Raw genomic sequence first — 8,189 nt, 5'->3', positions numbered from 1 at the left:
ATTCTATAGCATCTTACTATGCTGATGGACAGTGACTGTAATGGGGTATGTGGTGGGGACTTGATAATGGAGGGAGTCTAGTAACCATAATGTTGCTCTTGTAATTGTACATTAGTGATAGAAAAATTGAAAACAAGTAGTAGAAGAAAAATCAGAAAACTCACAAGTACATGGAAATGAAACACACACTCTTAAAATCCAAGAGGTCTAAGAAATCACAAAGCAAATTAAGAAACCACCTAGAGGCATAGGAGAACAACAACAGAAAATCCAACATATAAAACTTACAGAATGTATATAAAGCAGTGCTAAGTAGAGAAGTTTTAAAATATTTATATTAAAAATAAGAAATATCTTAAATCAACAACCAAACTTTATGCATAAAGACATAGAAAAAGAAATAAAGTAAACCTCAACCTAGCACAAAGAAGAAATACATATTTATAAGAACAAATTTAAATAAAATATTACATAGAGAAAAAAAGCAGAAAAAAATCCCATCAGCACAAAATATGGTTCTTTGAAAATTATCAGATCTTTAGCTATGTTGACCAAGAAAAAAAGGGAAGCCTCAAAATATTAAAACCAAAAATTAATGTATGTAAATTATTATAAATTTTACAAAAATGAAAGCAATTATCAGATGGTAGTATGAATAACCATGTATTAAAATATTGGATAACCTCATTTAAATGGATAAATTCCTATAAACAAAAGCTACACCAAAACTGGGTCATGAAGAATTACAAAATTTGAGTACACTTATAATTAATTAAAAAGCAGAATAAGTAATTAAAACCTCTCAATAAAAGAGTATCACTGGTAGATGAATTCATTGATTAATTTTGCCAAACATAAAAATGACTTAACACCAGTCCTTCTCAAACTTTTCCAAAAAAAGGAGGATGGACTTACTAACTCATTCTATTAGACCAGCATATCCCTAGAACCAAAGGCAGAAAGGGATACTGCAAGATAATAAAAATATGCTATAAGAAAATATGTTCTGGATATGAGTCTTTATGCAACATCCTCATAACATACTACTGAATAGAATTAATTAACATCGCATTAAAGGGATCATACACATGGCCTAGTTACATTTATTTCTGGAATGTCAGAAATGTAAAACATGAAAACAAATGTATGTAATGCACCGCATTAACAGCATGAAGAGATCTTCATGAAACAAAATCTTTAAAAGGAACAAAGTGGGAGGACACACATTTCCTGATTTTAACCATCAACTATTAAGCTATAATAAAGAAAACAGTGTGGTATTTACAAAAAGACAAAACAATTGAATAGAATAGAGAATCCAGAGGTAAACTCTCACATGGATGATGAAATGATTTTCAACAAGGGTTTAAAGGTCACTTAATGAAGAAAGGACAGTTCTTTCAACAAATGCTATTGATAAAACTGAATATTCACATGTGGAAGAATAAACTTGAACCATTAGCCATATAATATACAAAAATTAACTCAAAATGGATCAAACACCTAAAAATAAGAGCTAAAACCATGAATTTCTTGAAAGAAACATGGGGGAAAATTGTCATTAGAGTGAGTGGTCAGTGATTTTTTTTTAGATAGGAAACCAAAACTATAGGTTTCAAAAGAAAAAAATAGAAAAGTTAGCATTATTAAAAGTTTTTCAAAAATACAATTTTTCTGCATCAAGGGACAACCAACCTCTCTAGAGTGAAAAGACCACTAATGTAAATGAAGAAAATGTTTTGTATATAGGATATACATCTATAACATAAATAACTCCAAAATTCAACAACAAAAAACAAACAACTAAATTAACATGGGTAAAGGATTCAAATACACATTCCTCCAAAGATGAACAAATGGCCAATGAGCACATGATATGATGGCAACATCACTGGTCCTTAGGTAAATACAAATAAAAAAGCAATGAAATAAACCTTCATACCTGTTACGAAAGCTATTATGTAAGTAAAAGAAGGAAAAGAAAACAAAGAACAAATAAGGAAAAAGAAAAGAAAAGAAACATCAACTACTGTCAAGAATGCAGAGAAGTTCAAGTTTTTATGCATTCCTGCTGGGAGACAAAGAAAAAGACCATGACAATTTCTCTAAAATTTTAACGTAGACTTACTGTATCATTCAGCAATTCCACCTCTATGTATATAGAAAAAAATTTAAATCAAATATTAAAGGTATCTGTACGCCAACGTTTATTACAGCATAATTCACAATAACCAAAAGCTTGAAACAACCCACATGCCTACATGCCCTAAAGTGAATAAATAGGTAAACACTTACAATGGAATAGTATTTGGCCTTAAAAATGAATGAAATTCTGATGCATGCTACACCATGGGAAAACCTTGTGAACATTTTTCTAGTGAAATAAACATGACAAAAAAGGACAAATATTGTATGATTCCACTCCTGTGAGGTATTAGAGAAAGAGCTAATTGTGCTTGGCAGGACTGAGGGGAGGGGAAAATGGGGGCATTATTGTTTATACAGTTAGACTTTGGTTTGGCATGATGAAAATATTCTAGAGATGGATGGTGATAATGGTTGTACAATATTGTGAATATATACGGCCCAACATTTAAAAATAGTGAAGGCTCTTCACTGAGCACCACTCACTAACAAGTGTTTCAGTTAATAAGCAAGTTGGTTCTTACCCTGGACTTTGGATGCCACGTGATCTCTGCTGGCCCTGTGGTGAGGGAAACTTTTTTAAGGACAGAAGTGAAACCCATTACTTTATGCTCAACTATAGAAGGCAATCATGGTGAAACTCTATCTGCTCCAAACTGGAACTTGAAATATGGCAACAGCAGTGTGGAAGAAAAATTAACTGATGAAAGTGATATATCAGAAAACGAGAAAGCAAATGATACTTTGCTCAGCTATTTTAAAAAGATGGACCTGAACTTAAAACCAGAAACAGTAGAAACTGTTGAAGAATTTTTCACTGAGGAACTAAGTGAAGTATTTCCATATGCTGATTTCCTTCCTTCTCCTTTCAGCACTCTGGACTTGCCCAAACTAGTGCCCTCGAAATCTGAAAATTGGAAAGCCACAATGGGACCTGCAGAAGGCTCTACGGAACATGATAACTCGTTTAATGGAAATGGAAAGATTACAGCATACGACTATGCAAAGAGAGAGGCCAAGACTGCAAAGTACCTTCTGTACTCCAGCAGTTACCGAGGGACCCTCTTCCTCCAAAGCAGTACCCAAAATTAGACAGCCAAAACTTTCCGACTCTGTCTTCAGATGACTTGGGTGGATAAAAGTCATGAAAAAGGCAAACAATTCTGGTTCTTGTAAGCTGGAACAAAATGCTTCAAAATGGAATTGGAGCAATGGCGGCAAATATAAATGGAATTCTAGACCATCATTTCTTAAAAGTTCATCCACAGCAAAACAATTGATTGCAACCTATGATGATGTTCTATTCACTGATCCAAGGTTATGTTTCTAAGAAGTGGCAGAGCTAGAGTTAGTTCTATCCTGGACTCCAAAACTCTGTGGTGTACTTGTGAAATAAAACACAACGGCCCAGCCTTTAATGTGAATCCAATCTCAAAGTATATATTGATCAGTTTCTATTTATTTCTCAAAATGTCTGTCCACCTATTCTCTTATGTTCTGCACAACCAATGCTGATTTACTTTTGTGGAATTTCATGGAGGTATATTCAGAAGCGCAGAGATATAAGAGGTACAAATACTGTGTATTTTAGATCAGTTTACACAATAAAATATAGTTCTTAATCTCTTTACCTTTCTAAGCAATTAAAAATATATGCTTTTTATATACTTGCTAAGATCATTAATTCATTATTCAGTATTATAAATTCTCAACTCTTTGTCCCTTTTTAGTGAAGTCCATTATGGAAACACTGGAAGGGATGAAGAATCTCATGCCAGACTCCATGCAAAGGTCCTGGGGAGAACTAAGCTCCTCTAGACTCCAGTGGACACTCTCCTGGGTCATTTTATTTAGAATCTGTGAAATCTAGTTACAATGCTATAAAGTCCTAATAATGGATGACAATGCAAAAATAATTGTGGACATGTAGATACAAGTACGACAAACTATTTTAAGGAATTATGATAAACTTTAAGGAGCCAACAGAATGAGATTTTTCCTGTGAAAGCAGACCTGATGATACGTTACTACAAGACTCCTGTCTTACAGGTGAATAAGTAAGTTTCCTCACGGTAAAGTTCGACTATTTAAGATATTTCAGGTCTTGAAAGGAGAGGAAGTGACCCAAATTATGTGAACTTTGGTGGAAAAATTTACATTTATATGCTTTTAAAAGTCTAGTCTCAGATTGCTTATAATATATTCAACTTTGGCAAATCCATACTCTTGCTGCAACTGTGTCAATAAACAGGCTGAAATTAACATGAACAGCCTGACTTAGTGATCAGAAAAAATATACCTCTATGATTAGCTTTGATCAAAAACAAAGTGGTATAGGGAAAAACTGCTTCAGAAGAAAACTGGCCATTGTCCAGATTATAGGGCATATCCCATCAGATCTATCCTAAATATTCACATCAAATCAATAAGAATCAGTTTACCATCCTTATAAAAATTAAAAAGTTTGAAAAATCTATTATGTAATTATGTGAATCATTATGGTAAGGCTTTGTCAGTTTTTATTTTCAACTGGAAGCAAATGGAAAAATGATGTCTATGAAGGAAAATAATACATATTAAATGTATGTGACGGTAATATTAATTCATTCGGAAACTTAGCAATCACAGGATTTCCTCATCATGATGTAGGGATTTGCTTAATGCTCTCAGTATGTATATTTGCAGCCTGATTTGCAGAGAGGAGAGCATGTGTCTCCTTGTGATGAAAGTCGCCCAGGCGAGGACGTTCGGCAGCTCACGGAAAGGATCTGAGAACAGTGCGTGCATTCTGTACACCCATCATTAGAGGTGGATCGTTGCAGGAAAAAGTGAGGATATGGTTAAGGGAGCAAAAAGAGAAAATAGAAGATCTTGAAATGAGTTAAATTTAAACATAACCTTTTTTTTTTAGCCTAAAGGAACTTAAATTCTTAACACTCATCTATAATGAATATATATCTTAACAGTTTTAATTTTTTGTTTTATTTTACTTCTGAGAGTCAACTATAACCATTTGATTTCAGAATTGTTACCTCAAACAATTTAAGAGCAAAGGTGCGATATTTATGTAAAGATAGTTTTAATATGTAAATATCTATATGCATCAATGTAGCATCTAAATTACTAGCAGAGGGAGCAGGAAAAGTTTCTTAACTGCTGCCAATTTCGGTTTATCATCTAGACAATGTTAAATCAACCATGAGATCTAGTGGTCAGGATTAAAAAAAAGTTAATCCTGGCACAAATTTTGACACATGTCAGATTCCACACATGCACAGGTTCCAGTGTAGATGGTAAATAAAGGGTTATATAAACTTATCTTCTCTCCCATGAATGGGCTTCTACAAGTTCAAGGTTTGTTTCTCCAACTCATCAAGTAATCATCTGATTTTCTATTTTCTGCTGCATATGTTTCCATTAATGTTCATGTCCAAGACACAAAGTTTTAGTGAATTTAATAAAAAATCAAGACAGGTGAAAACCTTTTGCAAATAATATATAAGTAGATTACTTATTGTTATATCTTTGAGAAAAACAAAATAAAAGGGAAAACTATCTATTTTTACATTAAGAAAAAATGTTCTGTTTACTTTAAACCTTGAAATAGATATTCAATGGCTGAGGTTTCTTCCCTTTCACATGCAGTACTTCTTCAAATGATATCACATGACAAATTGTTAGTACATAAGAAGAAAGGAACAGAGCTAATCAAAATGATGCTGTATTGGCCATCATGTGACATGGAATCAAAAGACAGATTGAGAGAACTAAGCGAGACTTGACCAAAGTAACTCCATCTCAAGAGGCTAAAACTAAGCCCAAGTCAGTGTCACAAGTCAGTGTCACAAATCAGTGTCACAAGTCAGTGTCACAGGTCAGTTACTAAGAAAAACCCCCTCTTGAAAGGCATTACACAAACAGAAAAAAGGGGAACTAATCATAGCAACCCTCTAACAACCCAATCAGCTTGAAACAAGTTAGCCCTAGTTAAAAGTCAACCTATCCCAGTTCTGCCTGGAAGGAATCTCCCTAACTGCCTCTCCTGTGTGTATAAAAATCCTGCTAAAACATTCACAGGGGCTCCCGAACCAAGTCCCACTGTGTCGGGCTGGTTGGGTGCCTAAGCTCGAGCTTGTTCTGCTTTCATAAAGGTTCTCTGTTTTTACATGCTATCTGAGTCCTCCGGTGGTTCTTGGGACTCGCCACGATTCGGGCATAACACGATCTTACTTGTCATTCTTTATTTCTGCTTTGTGTTGTCTTTTCTTCATAATTAAAGAGAGGTAGGATTAGCTAACTCATGGAACCTTTGTAATAGGCAACCCTATATAAACTGAGTACTGGGATAATGTGCAATGTTATTGGCACTGGTAATTACAAAAATTACATTTTCAATCTACTTAACAATTGAAACTAATGATAAATCCTACAATATCAAGCTAACCTGTATATTTCATATTGTATCCAAATGTCATGTCATGAAAAAAACAAACAGTTCTCTGCAACTTATCAGAAGCCACAAAATTATTGAAAACCAGTTCTTTCAGATTGCCCAGGCAACTCCTTAAATTTCCTGGAATTTATTTGGAGCATCCCACGTAAACTAAGATGAGTACATGCAGATTATTTACTGTGAAATAATTCTATGTCACTTTAATATTAAAATCGTGCATAGACATGGCTTTAACCATACACAGTGTAAAACTATGTTTACACCATTGTTTGAGTTAAACTCATTCCTGAGAGCCCCAAGACAAAATTCCCCCGATTTTTTACAATTTTCTCAAATATTTTTCTCTTATCTTCTAATGCTTCATTCCTAAATCACAAATACTTAGCAATTATTTGTGACTCAGCCCACTGTGGTTGGTGAGTGTACATTACCCCATGACACTTTCCCCTCCGGCCATCCTCCAAAAAAAATACAGCCCACTTTATATCTGTGGCCATGGGTTGATGGTATTGTTCCATTTTTTAGAATTTATTGTTTGCCTGGAAAAAATATATCATCAAAGCAAAACCTGACACTATTCCGTTGGCCATTATGGCATATATTTCTTTCAATTATATTACTATAATTTCTCTGAAGATATTTTTAGGATCTTATCTTTTTATTTTATGTTGAGAATTACCAATGAATTATTTGAAGACAATATTTAGATTCTGCAAGAAATGATTATTTCAGAAATTATTTCTCATTATTTTTTGGTGTTTTTTAAGTCATATTTGAATAATGTGGCTCATGTATAACTGGTCTGCGACAATGTTTTGTTTGGTAAGATTCACTCCATGAATACAATGACATATGCATTTTTAGGAATATGCTCATAAGTCGGTATTGGACCATCTTATGTGAATTCTCTAATTCTCTTTTCTCAATAGCAAACTTTTATTTCGCATTGCTGTCATTTCTTCCTGGTAAATTTTCTCCAACACATCTCTCAGAACTTTCATTGAATTCAATATATTATTATCTTCTTCATGTTTTAGTAGTTATTTGCTGTTATAGGACACTTCATTTTATATAACACATGATATTTGTCCTGTGGATTTAGCAATTCATATTTCTCTGAAGATAGAAAGTTTTCTTATAAATACGTATTGCTTTGTGTGTCTGTGTGTCTGTACCATTGTCTTTCATGGAGACATGCTCAAAAGTCTGATTGCCTTTGGTTCTAGGGAAAAATTAAAAACTGATATTCTGCGATGATGTCATCTTACTCACCTATGGCACTCCCTCTGGAGGATGATCTACATGCTCATTCCCTCTTAGAAGACTCTCAGGATGACATTTCCCCATTTTTCCACTTAAGTGACAGCCTTAAAATTCATTTTCCAAAAGACTCAGACCCTTTTAAAAAGTGCTCAGAACTCTTTTAACCCTGATGGATTTCCACCTCTGCTCTATTCCCACTCTCTTTAATTTTTAATGAACTACAGTTGATATACACTTATACATTGGTTTCATGCACACAACACAGTGATTCAACAGTTACACATATTAAATCCTCACACCCAACTAATGCAGTTACTGTCAACATTAA

General features: G+C 33.8%; 1 pseudogene; it reads left to right on the top strand.

Annotated features, from left to right (window-relative positions):
• The first annotated feature begins 1,879 nt into the window (after nt 1-1,879).
• On the top strand, nt 1,880-5,061 carry LOC108400058 (protein FAM217A-like; annotated as a pseudogene).
• The last annotated feature ends 3,128 nt before the right edge of the window (nt 5,062-8,189 follow it).

Source organism: Manis javanica, chromosome 14 (assembly GCF_040802235.1).
Source record: "Manis javanica isolate MJ-LG chromosome 14, MJ_LKY, whole genome shotgun sequence".
Taxonomy (NCBI): domain Eukaryota; kingdom Metazoa; phylum Chordata; class Mammalia; order Pholidota; family Manidae; genus Manis; species Manis javanica.
Note: the sequence above shows the minus strand (reverse complement) of the source record. Positions and strands in the feature narration are given on the sequence as shown.